General features: G+C 40.8%; 2 pseudogenes; both read left to right on the top strand.

The window, feature by feature from the left end:
- The first annotated feature begins 3,094 nt into the window (after positions 1-3,094).
- Positions 3,095-3,932, top strand: LOC149147291 (F-box protein At5g46170 pseudogene; annotated as a pseudogene).
- Positions 3,933-7,869: 3,937 nt separating this feature from the next.
- On the top strand, positions 7,870-8,683 carry LOC149147290 (F-box protein At5g46170 pseudogene; annotated as a pseudogene).
- The last annotated feature ends 14,724 nt before the right edge of the window (positions 8,684-23,407 follow it).

The following is a 23,407-nucleotide window of genomic DNA, read 5'->3' as shown; positions in this document are numbered from 1 at the left end:
ATCACTCTTTTACAACTTTACAATGATGAATCTTAGCCTTAACAATACTTTACAATATTTGGATGGATGTCATGTCTTCAAGGATGTCCCTCTGCAGTGCTTCCTTTGATTTGATACTTCTTCTTTTGAATTCTTGCATGATGTTGTACTTGAATCTTCTTCGACCTGCATGCAAAATTCTCCTAGAGAAACCAATCCCAAAACAAAACAAAATACCCTTCAACTTACCTCTTTCTACAAAACACATGTAAGTCAATAATAATGAATAAATACATATACAAATTACAATGCGTACCTGAAGTGTGCTTGTCACTTTTGTTGTTGAATTTTTGCATCAGTAGACAAAGACTCCCACTCTTCATATAGGCATGGAATCTATGCAAGACTATATCCAAATATGACCTAAAGATATATATAATAAAAACTGATGATAGACCCTAGCCTTGTGATGGACCAAGTTCTAAGTACAACAACAGAGACCATTCTATCAACTATGACAATACAAGTAACATGAACTTACAACATCATATAGATTTAGAATACTTGGTGTAGCATCAAGAATATCTAGCATCAAATGCAGTATCAAGAATAGGACATCCAAAATGTGGTATCAAAACTAACTGTGACATATAGAGACATAGAGATATAACCGAGACCCTGTATATACTTATGTTTTCCTGCAAAAACATATGTCAAAGATGATACTCAAAATTCAAATGTAAACACTAATCATACATACCTTTCTGTAGGAGACTTACCCTTGATGGTTGATGTGTGGTGCTTACTGCAATGATCCTTGAATGCATGCCTTTTCTTTCCTTCTAGGAGCTCAATATTGAATCTGTTGTATCTATGTAATTTTGGATCTCCAGGGTCTAAAATTTTGTATTGTGGTATCCCTATGAGTTATCTTTCCTACCCTATAGGTATGATCAAGATTGGATTATTCAAGAAAGTGTTATGCCCAATCTCCTACAATGCCCTGATTATAGACTAGTTTAGTAGAGCAAACTTGTACGAAGTGCCACGTGTCACTGTTGCGACCTTCGGCCCTGAAAATAATATCCAAAAAACTATAGTCTATCTTATTTCTATCACTATTTATGAAATTTGGATCCAATGCTCAGAGAGAAAGTTATGACGAGTTTACCAACGTCCCCAGTTTGACATGGAATTCGGGAGCCCGTAAAAACTTTAAATTACTTAGATCATATCGCCGAAAATATAGTGAACCAAGTTCTGAAACGTGGTCATGAGGTTCATCAAGATTTTGGCTCAAATGGGTTTTAATTTCAGCTTCTGAATCTTCGCATCAAAATAGTTATAGCTAAAATTCCACGATGACCTGTTTGAATCCACAAAATCCCTACTAGAGGAGGATATGAGGGTCACTATTTATATGAATGTCTTGAGTTGAGAGGGTCCTCAACAAGTTAACATTGGAGGGATTTTAGGAGAAAAAAAACATTATTAGTTATTGACTATTCAATTACCACAACCAATTATGAGTGCCATGCCAAAACCCCATAGGGTTTTATCCCACTAACTGGGGTTACTAACTTCAAACACGAATATCTTTCAAACCGTGAAGAATTATGTGGTGCTCCATATATCAACGGAAACATCTTGATGAGTAGAATCCATATAGAATATCCTTCACCCATAATATACTAATTTTTCAAGTCAAAATTCCCATGCAAGATAGGGATAGCCCTTGGTGCTGCTTGGGTTGACATCAATGACAACCATTGATCATCAAAGAGTAGGTGGTGCTTTGTATTCATAAGAGGTTGGTGCCTAGTAGAAAGTAGGTTCTTTCTATCCTAAGGGGGTTGGTGCCTCTTTTGAGTGGGTTCTGTTAGACTCCGTCTTCTCAAGTCCTCTGTCAGAGTCCAATTCAGACAGGTGGTTGTCAAAGTCTCTTTTCAATATGCAGGCTAATGTCAACCAGCCTTCACCAACCACAGCTTAGATGTTTGCATAGCTTGTTCTCAGAATGTTTCAATAACATGTGCAAGCTAAAGGAAGTTTCACCCTGTCTCAGCTTTAGCAGCTCCTATCTCTGCAAAAGTACAAACAGAAAGAACATCATCAGCAATTAGAGACAAAGCAAACAAAACAGAGTGTTGCATCCAAATGCCAGAAATGAAGGAACTGGATTAGTTCTTGGCATTGATGGGAAGATCTTGTTCCGATGCTTGAAAACTTAGGACATGATATTTTCTTCAACAGTTGCAGATCTTCCAGTTCTTTTGATTTGGTTTCTCCAGAATATCACTTTAGTGATACATGCCTTGATTATGGTGTTGAGCAACCTCCTACAGCTGGTTGAGGTACTTATCTTTAGTTTTGTTGGACATCAACATGATTGTTGGACCTATGGAACAAATGTCAATGCTTTTAATTAAGGTTTATGGAGGTGGACAAATTCCTAACTACAAGGTAGTCTGGTTAGCTACTACAAATACTTCAAGTATGGATTTAGAGAAGTTGAAGAGTGGAATGGTTCCATGCGACCTAATAATACATAAACCGATTCATGGCTCCCGCCTTCATGCTGTTTGGGAACTTTTACAGGACCTTACTATGAAAAGAATGCCACAGCCTTCAGAAGTTAAAGCATCGTCTGTTTTGAAGCAGAAGCGAACAAGTGATGACCCTTGCAGAATTGAATCCATTTATAGAAATGGAATGGGTTTGGGCATAGACAAGATCAAAACCAGTTGCAGTTAGTATTCACAAAATATGACAAGAAATATAAAGATCACAACAGTAGTCAATAATGGAATTGGATGTTTGGCAAATTGCGCAATCTCTGAAGAATTGGAGCTGGCTGAGGTGTGTGCTACGCATTGGAGGTGTGCACTACGCACTGAGGTGAGCGCTACTTATATGGCCTCCGCTGCCAGTGTTAAATAACACGAGTGCTACACACTTTCTAGTGCGCTACGCGTTGGGTAAACACGCGCTGCACAGAGCCTCAAGGCCCAAAAATCATCTGGAAAATATTACATGGCTGCTCAAGTTTACAACAGCGCACCAGGAATTCCATTCAACAATTCCACCACGACAACGACACTGGATTACAAGTGCCATGGCAAAGATACCATTTCTTCCAATTCGAATTCCCTCCCTATCATGCCTCTTCTCCCTGCATTTAACGATACCCCCACTACTTTCTCTAAGGAACTTTAAGGAGATTAAGCATCTGAGGATCGAGTTACCTGGTGGGGAATTGGGGATCGAGGATGGGGTTCTCTTGAAATGGAAGGCTGAATTTGGGACCACGCTGGAGAGTTGTGTGATTCTGGGAGCCTCGTCCCTAGCAAAGAAGGGGAAGAAGAGCAATCTGTGTCTTAATAATTCGGAGGCAGAAAGTGTTGTCGATGGCGAAAACTTGGTCTCTGTGGAAGATGGCAATGGGAACGGCAATGGCAATAATGGAAATGGCAGCGGTGGCGGCATTCCAGAACCGTTCTACACGAATGGGGGTTTGAAGTTGCGTGTGGTTTGGACGATAAGCTCTCTCATCGCAGCTTCTGCCAGGCATTTTCTGCTACAACAGATCATTTGCGATCACCCTTCTCTAGAGAGCCTTGTTCTCACTGATTGCGATGGTCAGGGTATGCTATGTATGGGAAAACAGCAGCTGTGTGAGTTTAGAGAGAAACCATTGGTAGCTTCTGCATCGTCCAATCGGACGCAAGTTCCGACATTGAATATGAAGTTGTGGTATGCTCAAATCTCTTGAGCTTCCAGGTGGTATGAGGATGGAGGGAGCTACGCTCATTGCTATCAGGCCTAGTGATCGACCAATGGTGAAGAAGGACACTGATGCTTTCATTGCTGGCGCTTTCGAAGAGCCATTTAAAACAGCAGCAAAATCTCTAGCCAAAGAAAGGACTTATCTCTTGGAAACGAATTCATTCTAGTAGGGTACTCTGTAGCGTGCGTGGTCGCGGGGTCGAGGCGCGTTCTTGAAGCCTGGTTGCTTCGTCAATGGAGGCCATTTCCAGATGCTTGTCCTCGTGGAGTTTGCGTATAGGATCCGGGTTTTTGACATATAAATCGACACACTTAGCAGTAGGCTGATAGATTTAGAGGCATATATCATTATGTATCTCGAGTTCTCTCCTCGTAATTATTCACAGATGGGAGGAAGGCCTAGGGTTTGTGAAATGAGTGACAGCGATGATCACATGGATAGGCTACCCGATTCTTTGCTGCTGCTGATCTTTAATAAGTTAAATTTATCACAAAGCTGAGGAGAAAGAAGGCCTCGGTTCCTCAAATAGTCAACGAGGAGAGGCTCATTACGATTGGATTAGGACTCCATAGCTGCCCAAGCAATTCTTGTGCAGGACCCAATGGCCAAAGATTATTGAGAAGCATGAACAATCTATTGCTCTACAGGTGCAGTGTTCTAACAGATCTGGAAACACAAGAAGGGCTGAGTTAGAAGAAATGATGAAGACAACTAGTGATGGTGGTCGATGCTATGGACTTTGATGGGTTTTTTCCTTGGCATGCGGAGGTGTGCTGGGTGGTCATTGTTACGCTAGAGACATGTGTTGAGCTTAGCAAATTAAAGCTAGGTGAGTTCATTAAAGGCCAAATTTGAGTGGAAAATCGTTTATTGAAAAATTAGTTTTTGTTTCAAAGGGCCAGCGTAAGGTGAAGAGTCACCGCAGCAAAAAGATAGGAACCGATGGTATATTTTTAACTGCAGTTGCAAAATCAAAGGATCTGCACTCCAATATTTGTCTCTTAATTGGCCATCAGAGGACTTCAAGGGAAACGTTGGTCTGTTTTTAGAACAGAAAAATAGTTTTTTCTATTTTTACTATTTTAGAAACAGCTCCTCATTCTTATCAGTTTGTTATCACAATTCTGAGTCTATATATTGTATTAAAATTCATTTGTAAAGGGGTTAGAGAAAAAGTTCTGAGGTGTGTGTGGAGGAGAACAAAGCATTTCATTTCATTGTACAGTTGAATGAAAGAGATTAATTAAATGGCTCAGCTCTGATTTGTAAGATTCTTGTGGTGTGAAAATTTAGCATATGTTTTTTTCTTCTGTTTCATATGTCTTTGTAATGTTTCCATTTCATTTCATAATCATTTCTAAATGAATACTTTTAAGTGAGAAAGACAGAATTCAATTTATTTTCTCTGTCTTAAGGAAGTGTTCATATTTAATGTTTTCTTCTGTTTGATAAGGACTCATCACACATGCCCTTGTCGACTTCTCAGCAGTCTTGCCATTCCGTTTAATCTCAGTTTAATTGTTAAATTTCGCTCCTACCTCACCTTATGGAATAATCTATGCCTATGATTAAATCTCTGCTCAAGCTGTTCTTTGCCCATGCAGCCCAGAAAACCCCATCATTAAAACCCCTTTTCCTATCAATTTACTAGCCTAAAATCAGTATTAAATTTGGTCATCTCAGCCCCTTTGAAGACCTTGTGCCGAGATAGACCCGGAGAGAGCCCTCTCCTGTCCTCGTAGGGCTAGCTATGAGGCTGAAAGTGGTTTGATGTTCCCTCGAGTTTTGCTTTCCTCAGCCTGAAGCAAATTCGAGCGTTAACATAGTGGCGACCATACTGGGGAAGATGGTTTGTTGTTGATGTGACATTCAACTTGTAGATTGTCTTGTCCCAGTACATGAAATCAAATTGCAGATCTGATGCTGATGGTGGACAACAATTAGACACTTATGAAGGCTGAGACATTCACCAGGTGACTCCAACTCGATCTAGACAGTCCAGTGCTCGCTGATCCATTTATGCAATGGTAGGGTATGTGGCAAACCCTGCCCTGTGTGAAGCTGTAAAAGAAGTAAGAAATCAGTTAGTGGATCTTGAACTTAATGAAGAATTTTTCAGTGCCTTGCTTCAATGTTTGAAATCTCCGAAGCTTCCTTTTGAAGCCAAAACTGGTGTTTGTGAATTAGTTGTTGAAAGAGTTGAGAAGGAGATTCAGTGTTTAGATGAGCAGATCCAGTCATATGATTTCCAAGACCCTAAAAAGTTCTTGGAAATCCTTCCTCCTTCGAAACAAGAAATAATAGAATTGCCTACAGATGTTTGCATTGACAGGGTGCAGCTGGAGGTATGTATTGCGGAGTTGGGGCAGCCAACAGAGTCTGGCTTTCGCGATCCAATGGCAACATACATGGAAATTTTTTTCAGTTTGATTGATAGATCAGGCTGTCTTTTACGTGACCAGGCTCATTACGTGCATGAAGGGCTGCCAGCAATTACATCTGTGTCCTGGTGGAAGCATTCTCAAGTGGCATCATTCTCAGGTTTACTTGAATGGTTGATCTAGCATTTCAGTATTACCTGATCTATTGTTTTTACAGCAAAGTAGGGTAGATTTTGTAAATAAATAAGTAGCCAAAAGGTAGCATGTCATTCTGAGTTTCATTACAGTTTTAGTGTGAAGTTTGCTGAGCAAGTTTTTCAATCATTTCGGTCAAATCTGCAGTCAATAAATGTGTCATAGTTTTGTGTTAACTGTTGAAATAATGACTCCATTGCCCAATGGATGGAGGCACTGTCTGCTCTCCCAAAGCTCTGCGGTTCTTGGCACCTCCAAAAAGCGGCAGCTGCCATCCCCATTGGAGCCAGTGTTAGACTTCGTCTTCTCAAGTCCTCTGTCAGAGTCCAATTCAGACAGGTGGCTGTCAAAGTCTCTTTTCAATATGTAGGCTAATGTCAACCAGCCTTCACCAACCACAGCTTAGATGTTTGCATAGCTTGTTCTCAGAATGTTTCAATAACATGTGCAAGCTAAAGGAAGTTTCACCCTGTCTCAGCTTCAGCAGCTCCTATCTCTGCAAAAGTACAAACAGAAAGAACATCATCAGCAATTAGAGACAAAGCAAACAAAACAGAGTGTTGCATCCAAATGCCAGAAATGATGGAACTGGTTTAGGTCTTGGCATTGATGGGAAGATCTTGTTCCGATGCTTGAAAACTTAGGACATGATATTTTCTTCAACAATTGCAGATCTTCCAGTTCTTTTGAGTTGGTTTCTCCAGAATATCACTTTAGTGATACATGCCTTGATTATGGTGTTGAGCAACCTCCTACAGCTCATTGAGGTACTTATCTTTAGTTTTGTTCGACATCAACATGATTGTTGGACCTATGGAACAAATTTCAATGCTTTTGAGTAAGGTTTATGGAGGTGGACAGATTCCTAACTACAAGGTAGTCTGGTTAGCTACTACAAATACTTCAAGTATGGATATAGAGAAGTTGAAGAGTGGAATGGTTCCATGCGACCTAATAATACATAAACCGATTCATGGCTCCCACCTTCATGCTGTTTGGGAACTTTTACAGGACCTTAGTATGAAAAGAATGCCACAGCCTTCAGAAGTTAAAGCATCGTCTGTTTTGAAGCAGAAGCAAACAAGTGATGAACCTTGCAGAATTGAATCTGTTTATAGAAATGGAATGGGTTTGGGCATAGACAAGATCAAAACCAGTTGCAGTTAGTATTCACAAAATATGACAAGAAATATAAAGATCACAACAGTAGTCAATAATGAATTGGATGTTTGGCAAATTGCGCAATCTCTGAAGAATTGGAGCTGGCTGAGGTGTGTGCTATGCATTGGAGGTGTGCGCTACGCACTGAGGTGAGTGCTATCCATATGGCCTCTCCTGCTAGTGTTAAATAACATGGGTGCTACGCACTTGCTAGTGCGCTACGCATTGGGTAAACACGCGCTGCATAGAGCGTCAAGGCCCAAAAATCATCTGGAAAATATTACATGGCTGCTCAAGTTTACAACAGCGCACCAGGAATTCCATTCAACAATTCCACCACGACAACAACACTGGATTACAAGTGCCATGGCGAAGATACCATTTCTTCCAATTCAAATTCCCTCCCTATCATGCCTCTTCTCCCTGCATTTAACGATACCCCAACTGCTTTCGCTGAGGAACTTTTAGGAGATTAAGCATCTGAGGATCGAGTTTCCTGGTGGGGAATTGGGGATCGAGGAATTGGGTTCTCTTGAAATGGAGAGTTGTGTGATTCTGGGAGCCTCGTCCCTAGAAAAGAAGGGGAAGAAGAGAAATCTGTGTCTTAATAATTCTGAGGCAGAGAGTGTTTTCGATGGCGAAAACTTGGTCTCTGTGGAAGATGTCAACGAGAATGGCAATGGCAATAATGGAAATGGCAGCGGTGGCGGCATTCCGGAACCGTTCTACACGAATGGAGGTTTGAAGTTGCGTGTGGTTTGGACGATAAGCTCTCTCATCGCAGCTTCTACCAGGCATTTTCTGCTACAACAGATCATTTGCGATCACCCTTCTCTAGAGAGCCTTGTTCTCACTGATTGCGATGGTCAGGGTATGCTATGTATGGGAAAACAACAGCTGTGTGAGTTTAGAGAGAAACCGTTGGTAGCTTCTGCATCGTCCAATCGGACGCAAGTTCCGACATTGAATATGAAGTTGTGGTATGCTCAAATCTCTTGAGCTTCCAGGTGGTATGAGGATGGAGGGAGCTACGCTCGTTGCTATCAGGCCTAGTGATCGACCAATGGTGAAGAAGGACACTGATGCTTTCATTGCTGGCGCTTTCGAAGAGCCATTTAAAACAGCAGCAAAAGCTCTAGCCAAAGAAAGGACTTATCTCTTGGAAATGAATTCATTCTAGTAGGGTACTCTGTAGCGTGTGTGGTCGCGGGGTCGAGGCGCGTTCTTGAAGCCTAGTTGCTTCGTCAATGGAGGCCATTTCCAGATGCTTGTCCTCGTGGAGTTTGCGTATAGGATCCAGGTTTTTGACATATAAATCGACACACTTAGCAGTAGGCTGATAGATTTAGAGGCATATATCATTATGTATCTCGAGTTCTCTCCTCGTAATTATTCACAGATGGGAGGAAGGCCTAGGGTTTGTGAAATGAGTGACAGCGATGATCACATGGATAGGCTACCCGATTCTTTGTTGCTGCTGATCTTTAATAAGTTAAATTTATCACAAAGCTGAGGAGCCGGAAGGCCTCGGTTCCTCAAACAGTCAACGAGGAGAGGCTCATTACGATTGGATTAGGACTCCATAGCTGCCCAAGCAATTCCTGTGCAGGACCCAATGGCCAAAGATTGGTGAGAAGCATGAACAATCTATTGCTCTGCAGGTGCAGTGTTCTAACAAATCTGGAAACACAAGAAGGGCTGAGTCAGAAGAAATGATGAAGACAAATAGTGATGGTGGTCGATGCTATGGACTTTGATGGGTTTTTTCCTTGGCATGCGGAGGTGTGCTGGGTGGTCATTGTTACGCTGGAGACACGTGTTGAGCTTAGCAAATTGCAGCTGGGTGCGTTTATTAAAGGCCAAATTTGAGTGGAAAATCGTTTATTGAAAAATTAGTTTTTATTTCAAAGGGCCAGCGTAAGGTGAAGAGTCACCGCAGCAGAAAGATAGGAACCGATGGTATATTTTTAACTGCAGTTGCAAAATCAAAGGATCTGAACTCCAATATTTGTCTCTTAATTGGCCATCAGAGGACTTCAAGGGAAACGTTGGTCTGTTTTTAGAACAGAAAAAATAGTTTTTTCTATTTTTACTATTTTAGAAACAACTCCTCATTCTTATCAGTTTGTTATCACAATTCTGAGTCTATATATTGTACTAAAATTCATTTGTAAAGGGGTTAGAGAAAAAGTTCTAAGGTGTGCGTGGAGGAGAACAGAGCATTTCATTTCATTGTACAGTTGAATGACAGAGATTAATTAAATGGCTTAGCTTTGATTTGTAAGATTCTTGTGGTGTGGAAATTTAGCATATGTTTTTTTCTTCTGTTTCATATGTCTTTGTAATGTTTCCATTTCATTTCATAATCGTTTCTAAATGAATACTTTTAGGTGAGAAAGACAGAATTCAATTTATTTTCTCTGTCTTAAGGAAGTGTTCATATTTAATGTTTTCTTATGTTCGATAAGGATTCATCACACATGCCCTTTTCGACTTCTCAACAGTCTTGCCATTCCGTTTAATCTTAGTTTAATTGTTAAATTTCGCTCCTACCTCGCCTTATGGAACAATCTGTGCCTATGATTAAATCTCTGCTCAAGCTGTTCTTTGCCCATGCAGCCCAGAAAACCCCATCATTAAAACCCCTTTTCCTATCAATTTACTAGCCTAAAATCAGTATTAAATTTGGTCATCTCAGCCCCTTTGAAGACCTTGTGCCGAGATAGACCCGGAGAGAGCCCTCTCCTATCCTCATAGGGCTAGCTACGAGGCTGAGCGTGGTTTGATGTTGCCTCGAGTTTTGCTTTCCTCAGCCTAAAGCAAATTCGAGCGTTAACAGGTTCTCACAAACAAATTGATGTAATTAAGTAGGTGCTTAATTTACATCATAACATCAAATAGATTGGTGGTTTTATGCTTTGGGTTTCCATGTGAAAATACTGGTGTCAATATGTGTATCCTGCTCATGTGATGAATTATATGTACATATGAATGTATCATCTTGCTACTCATTTTCTTTATGTATGAATTCTCTCATAAGTAACAAACAATAGAGGAAAGAACTAAAAACATATTCAGAAAAAGTTTTAAGAACCTAACTATTACTGATTCACCCCCCACTCTCAGTAATTCATTATTCCAACACATGCATGCACCATGCATTCAAAATCTAGCAATGAAATCATACATGCAACTAGATAACTACAAATAATCCCAATGTAGCTGTTTGATCCAACTCTTCCTTTCTTGATCTTTGCTTCCTTTTTCTTTCTTATCCTTCCTTTTCCTTCCTTTCTCCAATGCTAGAGTGCTCCAAGGATGCTCTAAGTGTGCAAGTGTGAGAGACAAAGAATATAGAGATTAGAGAGGGAGATCCAAAACTAAACTAACAAAAGGTTAAACTGACAAAAGTTGTGAACTGATCCTTAGAAACATTTTTATTAATGAGGCCTCTATTTTCTTCAATTTCCTCCTCACATGCAACTTGTGACATTTCACCTTTCTTTTCTCCTAATTTCCTCTATTTTCATATTAAATTCCAATTAATGCCTCTTTGTCTTTTCTAATCCTTTGCAATTTCCTTTTCCAATTTCCCCTTAGTCATAATAAACCAATGAACGCCCACTAGGATGTTTTGCCCAACATTCAGCATGGAATTCATGTCCCATGACCTTGGTCTTATTTTTCCTTTATTAACTTTATTACATGAAATTTTGAGCTGGGGCTGTAATAGATCCCTCCTCCTTAGGGGAACACCCTCCTTGATGTTCTATGACACCTACAACTAGAAAGATTTTTGAAAAGAAAAACATATTTCCCATGGAGATTTATAACTTAGCTCGATGTAGTATTTACAATGGTTAACATGTTGAGAAGAAAACCAACATGACAAAGATAACAACATGATGCCCATATTGCTTATTGGAGTGTATAAAACAACCTGTTGCCATATTTAAAATGAAAAACATACATAAATATGTATATATACCAAAACTATTTTCCCTTCACCGATAAATAATGAAGGATACATAGCGCGCATCTAATCATCCATCTCACATATAGCTTCATCAGGCCCACAGTGATTCCACTGCACTTTAACTTGTTTGATTGCTTGATTCTAGAGCAAGAGCATATTTCGCTGCAAAATGCACTAAGGTTCCAGCTGGAGTTCTCCTTCTAGATCCACCTTGTTATAGACATTTTTTTTTGTGCCTTGCATCACTAAGCATGGAATGTCAATAATTAAGGGATCCAAAGTCCCTAAACATGTTGTTCCTACCCCTAGAGGAACAAGGCCAGCAAACCACAGCAGTTTACAAAAGTTCTCCACCTGAAAACACTCAAAAACAAGGCAATTCTGGATCATGTCAACTGCTCCACTGAGCATCTGCACTGAATGTCAAGTGCTCCACTGTCTACCTGCGCTGAATGTCAACTGCAAAGAAGGCTACCTACGCTGAGCGTAACTGGACAAGTGGCAGACTCATTTCTCAAGGTGTCAATGCCCAGGAAGCTTCCAAAATGACACTTGGATCAGGGAATTCGACTGGTGATGAGTAAGAGGTTCCAAATCTCCAAGTGGAAGCAAGAACCTCCAAGTGGACTCAAGAACTGAAGTGGGAGAGGACACTAGTCAGTTGCCTCAAGCTGACTCATCCTTTCTCCAAAATTCCTATATATAGATCTCTCTCATGAGGTCTAAGGAGGCTGGATTGTATTGCAAAGAATTGATGTTGGTTTGTGGTTGGATCATTGGGTGTTTATGCTTTGAAAGGGGCTGAAGAAGGAATTCCATTCTGCTGGGAAGGAGATGCTGGGTTGGAACCCTATGGGTTGTATCTCTTCCTGAACCTTGTTTATCAATCAATAAATCTTCTCGGTTCTTTCCTATATGCTGGTGTTTATTGTATGATTTGCATTAGTGTATTTGATTTACTTCTAATCCTGAATCATTTATGAATATGTATATTTTCCTTTGTATTGTGTCCTTCTCTTGTTGCATGTAGCTATTCTCTTGTCACAGGTAGCTGTTCTCTTGTGATCTTGTGGGTGCAAAAGCGAGGAGGCAAGTAGCTGTGGACACACAAAGGGGAGAGGATTTAGATCGAGGGACAACCGAAAGATAACGGTAAGTCTACCAATCTCCTCTTTCATATTTCATAAAGGAAGAAACTGAAGTAGCTGCATTCGTTTGTTGCTAAGGCACTATCACGCCTTAGGTGGATAGGATCGTCCTGCATAGGCATTTTTCCCCCCAACAAATTGGCGACTCCGCTGGGGAAGAAGTTTGTTTTAGTCATTTTGTTTGAGCTTGCATCATTGTTTACTTCATAGACTCAACGGCAACAATCGAACTGCTTTGCAAAGTAGAATGTTGCTGCTTTGATCCTTTACTGGGTTTTTGTCTATGATCTTAACAATGGACTCATAAATGACTTGATGATCCTTTGTGATAGTCTTTAGTACCCTTTCAAAGTATCCCTCTGTTTATACCTTGCTTGTGTTTCTGATTTGGCCTGAAACAGATGATTTTTGAGCATTTTATGACCCCGAAACCAAGAGAGACGAGAGTTTCTCCTTTCAGTGCAGGCACTGTGAAGGCAGTCTGCATTTCAACGCAGGTCCCGTGAAGGCTACCTGCGCTGAATGTCAAATTGACAGTGTTGTACCTGCGCTGAACCAGTGTGGCCTTGTGCAGCTGGGGTTCCTTGCTGTCTTTTGCCTGTTTTGATCTCTGTTTTTGCTGCCTTTAACCAGCATAGGTACCACATCTGAAACCCCTTTTCTTTGCTTGTATTCCGCCTCATTTTTGTACAAAAAGACTGTAAGTGTTTTTATGTGTTTTTGGCGTCATTTACAGTTTTCCTTTGCATGAGCGAAATAGTCATCCTGTAGCCTTGATTCAGATCCGATTGAGTGATTGATTGTGATCTTAGAAGAGAGTTCATTGGCTGTTTGCAGTTTGATTTATCATTTGCTTTTGCTTATTGGTTTGAATTTGTCATTTTTAAGTGTCGAAACAAGTATTTCTTTCGAAAAATCGCAAAGTGATTGTAATCTCTTCTACCCTTGATGATTTGGGAAAAAGTAAACTTGTTTATTTTCAGTCATTTAAAAACAAATTCGAAGTTGTGCAAAAAGCTTTCTTTGTAGGCATTTATACTAAGAAAGTGAAAACAAACACCTGCATTGTGCATTTTGCATTTTGATAAGTTTGCATGTTGGATTTAGGAAGAGTGCATTAGAGTGTGCTGATTGCTCTTTGAGAAAAGATAGTCGCTCTCTTTTCCCTTAAGTAGCTAGGATTTTCAAAGTTGAAAGATTATAAAGCTTGCTTATCATCTTAGACTACATTTAGGAATTTGTACCAATACATCTCGTGGTGATCCTGAAAGACAAACTTTAAAAAGATCAACTTAAAATATATTGAATGAACCTAACAACGCTTTGCAACATAACGCTCACAGTAGAGGTCTAGGTAGAGACGTGTTTCGGCGTCGTTAAACGTAGTGACTGTCGATCTCTACGAAGGTGGGTGATTCCTCCTGAGGGACGATTGCACTAATACAGACTTGTGCTCCCACGTACCATCGTGTATATATTGGGAGACCCCTATAGGCATATATCCTTTATCCTTAGGAAGCCGTGTCGGCCACCCTACTGATCGCAATGCAGTGAACACAGCATTCACGAAGATCGACCACCCGTACCGTAAAACGTATTCTGTGGTTTTGCGAAAGGTTTGGCACACCCTCTGCCTAGATCTCCAGAGCAGTTTCTTTTGGCCTTTTTCAGACTCTATAACAGAAAAAGTCCAACTGAGCATTTGTCACTTCGGGCTCGTTAAAACATCGAAGGAGACTAGAGTCATCTTTAGCTTTTTCTCGACTCTTTAAAACTAAAAAAGCAAGTTGTGTCTAAAGCGTCGTTAACAATTTATTTTAAACGGAACAATCACCCTTATTCCCGCATTGATCTTTAGGTTGAAAAGATGGAGCACACCAAACAAGGAGTTCCCATTGATGGAAATCCTAGTCCTTTCTCCTCTTGGGGAGAAGTTGGTGCGCCCCACATGGCCACATTGTCGCTTCCAGGACTGACAATTGGCCTACCAGTATGGCTCTTTTCAACCAATGTCGTTCAGAATGCCACCATTCCTGAACAGTCGAGTCAACTGTTAGATCAGACAAGAGTTGCCCACCAGCCTTCCACTTCATCTTCCTCTCCTCCTTCCTCTTCGCTTGACAGAACTGGTCAGTCAAAGAACCGGGCTCCTACGGAGAAAAAGGAGAAGAAGAAGAAAGAGAAGAAGCAGAAGGAGCCTAAGGCGACTGGGGGCAAACAAACGTCATCTAACAAAAATCCACACACAGCACTCGTAATGCCTAAATCGCCATGCGTCATATGCAGGGGATACCACTTCCATAGAGATTGTCCATGTATCCCCCGGATACTGAGAGACTGGTCCCCCCGTCTGCACAATTCGGTAGCATCGACCTCTGATAGCCATGTCGATTGTTCACCGTCAACTATTGGGAGTGAAGCTCCAGGACAAAGCGGGAAAGCTAAATTTCCCTGCAGACTGTGTGAAGGCGATCACGCCATCCACCGTTGTCCCTTCTTAGACGAGGCAAAAAGAGTTCTGGAAGATCGCCCGATTTTACAAGCAAATCTTCCTCCTGGATATCAAAAACTCTTGCCAAGTCCCCCGCTAGTTGAGAATCCGGTTGACCCGCCCAGGTGGTCAGCCGAAGCACCTGTCATTGAAGATGAACCGTCTGAATCCATACCTGACGAAAGTCTAAAGGTTGAAACGGCAGTTGACCCAGTTTTGCCTTCAGAGGCTCTATCTTCGAATCACACCATCACAGAGGAGAATAAAGACGACACCGTCCAAGTTCTCTTCATCAGCACTGATGATCAAGGGGGCAATGCCACCATTCCTTTATTGCAGGAAGCAAGTTCATCAGAGCGCTATTCGGCCGTTTACTCGGTCCCACCACCAAGCAACCTGGTTGTATCCTTTGACTGGAACCAACTAGGTAGACCCCGCTTGCCAACTAGCATACCATTCAGAATTATTGTCCAAATATATAGAATGGTAATGGCTGGTACAGTTATTGATGAAGGGGCATCTGTGAGTATCCTTTCCTCTACTGCTTGGAAAGCGCTTGGTTCGCCTGCACTTTTTCCTGAGATGAGAAATCTATCAGGCTTTGATAAGGGAACCAGTCGCCCTTTAGGGATCCTCCCCAATGTGCCAATGACATTGAAAGGGAAGACCATTCAAATGAACGTGATGGTCGTTCAAGGACCCTTGGATTATAACCTACTCCTTGGACGAGACTATATATATTGCATGGGAGCAGTAGTCTCCTCACTCTTTAGAGTAATGTGTTTTCCGCATAGAAGAAGAATGGTCAAGCTCGTGGACCAACTTTTGTTTCCCGGATCACACATCGCAAATAGTCAAATACCATCCCTAAATGGTCTATTCACGCAAGAAGTGTCTCAACCCACGGTCCGTCCTCCTGATGAGCGCGAGTAATTCGGGAAGACATGACTGGAACCCAGGGGGCATGCGTCCTGGTCTGCTTCGGCAGAGAACTTTGGGTAAAAGGTAGAATTTCCACGAAATAATATGACTAGTCCGTACCCTGTCCATGGAGGAAAGAGGGTTGTTCTAGAATAGGATTCTTTTGTCAAGGTACTTGGGAAAAACGGGACCCGTCGCCCATCTTTGTCTATTTCGGTAGGCATTGCTGAGGAAGAGTTTTGTTTAACGAAACAATCTTTAGGTAACCTAAAAAAGGTAGGCCAAGGAAGTGTTTTGTCTAACGAGACAATCTTTGGGTAACCAAAAACAGGTAAGCCTCCCTCAATAACACCAATGTTTTGTCTTTGAGTAGTGTTCTTCTCTTGCGATCCTACGAAAAATCTATTAAAATCTAGGCTAACGAGAAGACAAGTATCGTATAGACCCGTTAAAATTAACGAGAAGAAAAGTATCGTTAAACTAAACTAGCAAGACGACAAGTAGCTGTGAACACCCAAAGAAAAAAAGAAGTGAGAAGGAGGAGGGGCAACCTTGGAATTGTATTTTATACCTGGGGGCATGCAAACCCTTTTGGAGTGCAAGAAAAGAGCGGTTATTTACCTGTTTTTTGGGTTAGCTGTGTCGGAGCCGGTTATTTATCTGTTTTTTGGGTTAGCCGTTTCCGAACTTGCATAAAGGAAGGGTGCGGAGCAAAGCGTAGTGGGATGAAGCTCCATAAAAAATAGCGATCTCACAATGAGACAATCTTATCTTATGACTGGTATTACGAGCAGTTTTAGCATAAAGTTCATGCTCGTTAAAAAATAAACGCAAGATCCGAGCAGTTTTAGCACATAGTTCATGCTCGTTAAAAAATAAACATAAGATTGAGCAGTGTTTTGGCGCATTCAAGCTCGTTAAAAAATGAACCCATACCGGTAAATAACTATTGAGTATGTAACCTGATCAACCGTAAAAAAGACCTTGGTCGTGTTTCGTGCACCGTCGCCTCCACCGTTCATTTGGCCAATCGTTTACCTCCATATGATTGTTTACCCATTTTGAGGAACGGCTGCGAAGAGTGATTTCACCTAGCCATCCTTGTGACACTACCGTGATTGGAAAATTCCAACATGTACCTGGAATCAGCTGCTAACCCTGTTTATCACTCGTTCCTCAAAAGACGAGTCTTCTTTAAGCTCTTTTCAACTCACTCGTAAAATATGAAAAGATTGCCGAGTTTTGGCCTTCTAGCTCATTAAAGCGACTGGAAGTGCTATCCCTCCTCTAGATTTTAATCTTTTTGGACCTGAGGGATTATTGCACAAAAAGATCGAGCGCCTGTTTTGTTCATCTCGTTAAAACTATCAAAAAATCATCCCTTCTGTATTGTTTTATACTTTTTCGGACTTAAGGGATTAGATGATGAAAAAGGACTTTTGGAGTTAACTTTATGTACCTTTTTAGACTCTCTAAAAATGAAAAGGACCGAGTTATCCTTGTCGTTAGACTCGTTAAAATCACTGAATAGCGACAAACTTGTCTTTAGACGAGAACGAGTTTCACTATCGCTAGGCTCGTTAAAACATAGCGATGGGCTTGCCCGAAGGGCAGGTTATAGAACAAGCATATGTTATCCTCCTCAAGCTTGACAAAAATAAAGAGGTACTGGTCAGCAATGACTGGGGAAAAATTGGGAAAAATCAAGAAGTCTTTGATGGTAGCAGGTCGCTCTTGAACATGACACTTTTCCTCCGTATCACATCGGGTTCGGTTGTTTCATTCACCGGTCACATCACCATGGTCTTTGCCACACCATCCATACTTGGGGTAATGCTACCGATCCATCGCATCAGTGTCGCCATATGTTCAAGAGAAGTCGTTCAGAAAGAGTCAACCAGGCCCCATCCAATGCCATACATTATCCTTCATCCATTTCATGACCGCCACCCTGAACCATATGTCACAGATTGTTTTCACATCCATTAAAATTATTAGCTCCGTTTCGTGTCACTGATGTGGGATTCATTAAGGCCCTCCTTTGACGGATCGCTTCTTGTCGACATCAGCTCATTATCCAAGAAGTTGATCTAGGAACAACCCTCTCAGTACTTTGAAGCCTGCATGCCTCAATGGCAAGTTTCTCACTTCCGGCGACAGGTATACATCAATGACCTTCGACCAGAAGATTTTGCGTGGTGTTCGACGCCAAGTCCTTTATTCACACCACGTGAATTGTACTGCAGTACCTTGAGGGTCATTATCATTATTGGTGATTCCTCTCGCGCTTGTTAACGGTTTACATCATTGACCGGTAATCAAGCGATGTCTTTCCATGTTCGACTTCAGCGCAATTCTCACATGGATCGACTTGTACTTAGAGTGAAGATCGAACGAGATTGAAGACCCCGGATCTAGTTTCATCCATCCGGGCTGCGATATATATTCAGGAAATATAAAGACATTAGACATGTACATCATTGCAGCAGATGATCATCCTACTCAAAGGATGATAGTTTTGCCAGAATTATCCGTCTACCATCAGACGATCGTCTGTTCTATGTACCAAAATGTATTTATAAAGCTGAGCATGGGAATTCCCACCTCAGCTAGATCATGAAAACCGTATGAATCATAATGTATTGTATTGTATCTTATTACAGGTCTCCTCCCAGCAAATGGATGAACTTCAGACTCCCCTGGATAAAGCATTTCACCCGATAAATGGCCTCATACTTTAGGGGGCAACTGTTATAGACATTTTTGTGCCTTGCATCACTAAGCATGGAATGTCAATAATTAAGGGATCCAAAGTCCCTAAACATGTTGTTCCTACCCCTAGAGGAACAAGGCCAGCAAACTACAGCAGTTTACAAAAGTTCTCCACCTGAAAACACTCAAAAACAAGGCAATTCTGGATCATGTCAACTGCTCCACTGAGCATCTGTGCTGAATTTCAAGTGCTCCACTGTCTACCTGCGCTGAATGTCAACTGCAAAGAAGGCTACTTGCGCTGAGCGTAACTGGACAAGTGGCAGACTCATTTCTCAAGGTGTCAATGCCCAGGAAGCTTCCAAAATGACACTTGGATCAGGGAATTCGACTGGTGATGAGTAAGAGGTTCCAAATCTCCAAGTGGAAGCAAGAACCTCCAAGTGGACTCAAGAACTGAAGTGGGAGAGGACACTAGTCAGCTGCCTCAAGCTGACTCATCCTTTCTCCAAAATTCCTATATATAGATCTCTCTCATGAGGTCTAAGGAGGCTGGATTGTATTGCAAAGAATTGCTGTTGGTTTGTGGTTGGATCATTGGGTGTTTATGCTTTGAAAGGGGCTGAAGAAGGAATTCCATTCTGCTGGGAAGGAGATGCTGGGTTGGAACCCTATGGGTTGTATCTCTTCCTGAACCTTGTTTATCAATCAATAAAGCTTCTCGGTTCTTTCCTATATGCTGGTGTTTATTATATGATTTGCATTAGTGTATTTGATTTACTTCTAATCCTGAATCATTTATGAATATGTATATTTGCCTTTGTATTGTGTCCTTCTCTTGTTGCATGTAGCTGTTCTCTTGTCACAGGTAGTTGTTCTCTTGTGATCTTGTGGGTGCAAAAGCGAGGAGGCAAGTAGCTGTGGACACACAAAGGGGAGAGGATTTAGATCGAGGGACAACCGAAAGATAACGGTAAGTCTACCAATCTCCTCTCTTTCATATTTCATAAAGGAAGAAACCGAAGTAGCTGCATTCGTTTGTTGCTAAGGCACTATCACGCCTTATGTGGATAGGATCATCCTGCATAGGCATTTTTCCCCCCAACACACCTGCAATACATACCAATCAATAACATGATCAAAATCCTTTAAATATATTTTAAGAAATGAAACATGGAAAACATCATGGAATTTCACTGTCGAAGGAAGTGAAAGTCTATAAGCCACTGGTCCAATCCTCTGAAGGAACTCGAAAGGCGCACAATATCGAGGTGCCAACTTCACACATGACCCAATCCTCAAGGAGCTCTTCTTGGGCTTGATGTGAAAGAACACATGTTTCCCAATCTGAAACTCCTTAAATGCCCAGCGCTGATCTGAATAACTCTTCTACCTATCCTGTGTTGCCTTTATATTCTGCTTGATAACCTACTCTTTCTATTCCATCTTTTCCAACATATCTAGTCCTATCAACAACCTGATCACTTGATCACTCTAGCTGATGGGAGTATTACAACTCTGTCCATATAATGCCTCAAACAAATTCATCCTCAATGAATCTTGATACCCATTATTTTAAGAAAACTCTACCAGTGGAAGATACTCTTCCCACTTTCATTGTCAATTCATAACATACATTCTCAACATGTCCTCCAGAAAACTGTTGACCCTCTCTGTCTATCCATCTGTCTATGGATGATAAGTTGTATTGAAGGCCAACTCTGTACCCAAACCTACAAATAACTCCTTCCAAAACCTGGAAGTGAACTTGGCATCTTTTAGCTGACACAATATTCTTCAGAACACCATGCAACCTCACTATCTCCTTGATTAAAACTTGTGCTAAATCACTAGTTGAATAAGTAGACTTCACTAGAATGAAGTGTGCTACCTTTTTCAACTTGTCAGCCACAACCATAATAGAATCATGTTGTCTAGATGTCCTCTAAAAACTTGTAATGAAATCCATGGAAATGATCTCCCATTTCCACTCTAGAATCAAAATCGGCTGTAGTAGACAACCTGGATGCTTGTGCTCTGATTTTACCTATTGAAAATCCAAACATCTAGCCACAAACACTACCACTTTCTTCTTCAGATTCAGCCAATAGTAGAACTTCTTCACTGTTGTTAGAGTCTTATGGTATCCATATGACCAAAATATGTCTTAACATGAAATTCCCTCAAGATAATATTCTTAATCTCACTGTTGTTTGATACATAGATCTTGTCCCTAAATCTGATCAAACCATCCACTGTGAGACGATAGTCCACATCCTAATCACTAGTAACCTACTTCTATAACCTATTCCTAAGATCTCTATACATGTCATCATGTTTTCCTACCTGTAAGATATGATACTATAAATTTGTCTCATATGAATGCATAATTGTTATGTGATTTACCAGTACATTCTTGCTAAGAGCATCTGCAACCCTATTCTCTTTTCCCTTAATGTACCTTATCTCAAAGTCAAAGTCACTAATCGTGGCCAGCCATCTAGCTTTCCCGACATTTAGATTCAATTGGTCAATGAAATATCTCAAACCACCGTGATCACTCATCAACACGAACCTCCTGCTAAGAAGGTAGTGTCTCCACATCTTCAAAGCATGAATGATCATTTCCAACTCAATATCACATGTCACGTAATTCTTCTCATGCTTATTTAGTTTCCTTGACTCGTAGCATACCAAATGTCCCTCCTACATTAGGACTCCACCAATTCCTCTCTTTAAATCATTTATACACACCAAAAACTCTTTATCCAGATCTGCAATCTTAAGAACGGGAGAATTTGTCAATAGCTGCTTCAACTGCTCAAAACTTGTGGCACATTCCTCTATCCATTCAAATTTATTTCTTTTCCTCTGCATTGATGTAATAGGATAGGAAATGTATGAGAAGTTCTTAATGAGCCTCCTATAATAACTTTCTAGTCCCATGAATGATCTCACCTCATCCACATTTCTAGGAGCTTCCCATTCCATGACAACTCTTATATTTTCTGGATCCATTGCTATGCCTTCCTTGGAAACCACATTGTTTTGGAGAATTTAGCATCTACGGATAAACACTAATTCACTAGACAAGTAGTTGTGCCTAGAACAATAGTTTAAAGTGTTTTAGACTTTCCCAATATGCAATAGATAAGAAGAGAGGATAGAAGGCCTACCTATAGTTCCACTTTCCTCTCGTCTCCCTTGTATTGATTCCGTCACTACTTCCCATACTTAATTCGCTTGAAAAGTATCCTGTCAACACAAGAAAAGACAAAAAACAATCAAAGCATACGATCCATTGAATATAAATGAAAGGAATTAGAAGCAATTCATACATATAAGCATTATGAAAGAACAATGGAAAAGGGTTCAAACACTTTATTAGATAGAAGAAGGAATTAAAACCATCAGTGTCTGATTCAATGTCATTCCTCCAGCTTGGATCCCATCCACATCACATCAAAAGCAAGACAAGCTTGTGGCATCACATCATTTGCTCTAAAGTCAAGTCTCATAGCAGCATTATCTCCTTACAATTCAACATAATCCAACTCCTAATCACTTAGATGAGTGGTCAATTTATAGGAAGATGAAGGAGGTTTTGTCATTAATTGTGACATTGAATGGCCTTCCATACTTAGAATTAGTTCCATGGAGGAAGGGATGAGAGGATAGGATGATCCTTAACTCATTCCTCATCCATTTTCGAGCTCATAGGAGTTTATAAGACAGGGAAACTTCTAGATGACTCCAAAAGACAAGAATATTCCCCAAACCCTATGTGAATTTCTCTCCTTCTCGCCTAGCGCAGGTGAAAGGAAGCCTAAGTGCTTTGCAGAGCACCCTGGTAGTGGACTCAACTACTCTACAACGCACCTTCATAAGGGCTTACCTGCACTGGTCCCTCTAGAGGCAATTTCTAGATGTCTTCAAGTCATGAAACTGTCTAGGAAGGAGGCATTCAAAGGGTTGACTTGTTTAGGGCATGAAAAAACTAATTTTAGGGTTTGATGAGTCCTAAATCACTAATCTGAATGTTTGGATTTGATGTGCCCAAATGGATCTGCTCAGAAAATGGCAATGTCGAATGAAATGCTTTACGATGTGATGAGGAGGTATCGAAGTGGAAGGTGACCTACATCAATTACAATACACATATCATGATATTTTATTTTACATGAATTTATGAGGGAAGGAATACCCATGCTCAGAGTATAAACTTTGATTACATGTACATAAACGGTCGTCTACAGATATAGACCCATGATCGGAATGACTATCAATGTAAAGACATTGTACATATGATTTAGTACTCTTGATATTGCAGCCTGGATGGATGAAACTAGATCTGGGGTCTTCAATCTCATTCAACCGTTCGCTCAAGTATGAGTCTAACCATGTGAATATGTGATCTGAAGTCGAACATAGGAAGACACCATATGATTACCAGTTGATGATGTAAGTTGTTAACAGATTCAAGAGAAATCACCAATAATGATAATGATCCTCAAGGTACTGCAGTACATTTTTCATGGTGTGAATGGATGATTTAATGTCGAACACCATACAAAATCTTTTGGTCAAAGGCCATTGATGTATGCATGTCACCAAAAGCAAGAAACCTGCCATTGATCCATGTAAGCTTCAAGGTAC

Source organism: Pinus tabuliformis, chromosome 9, assembly GCF_031772625.1.
Source record: "Pinus tabuliformis cultivar Carrire ecotype Pingquan chromosome 9, CPIR1, whole genome shotgun sequence".
NCBI classification, from domain to species: Eukaryota; Viridiplantae; Streptophyta; class Pinopsida; order Pinales; family Pinaceae; genus Pinus; species Pinus tabuliformis.
Note: the sequence above shows the minus strand (reverse complement) of the source record. Positions and strands in the feature narration are given on the sequence as shown.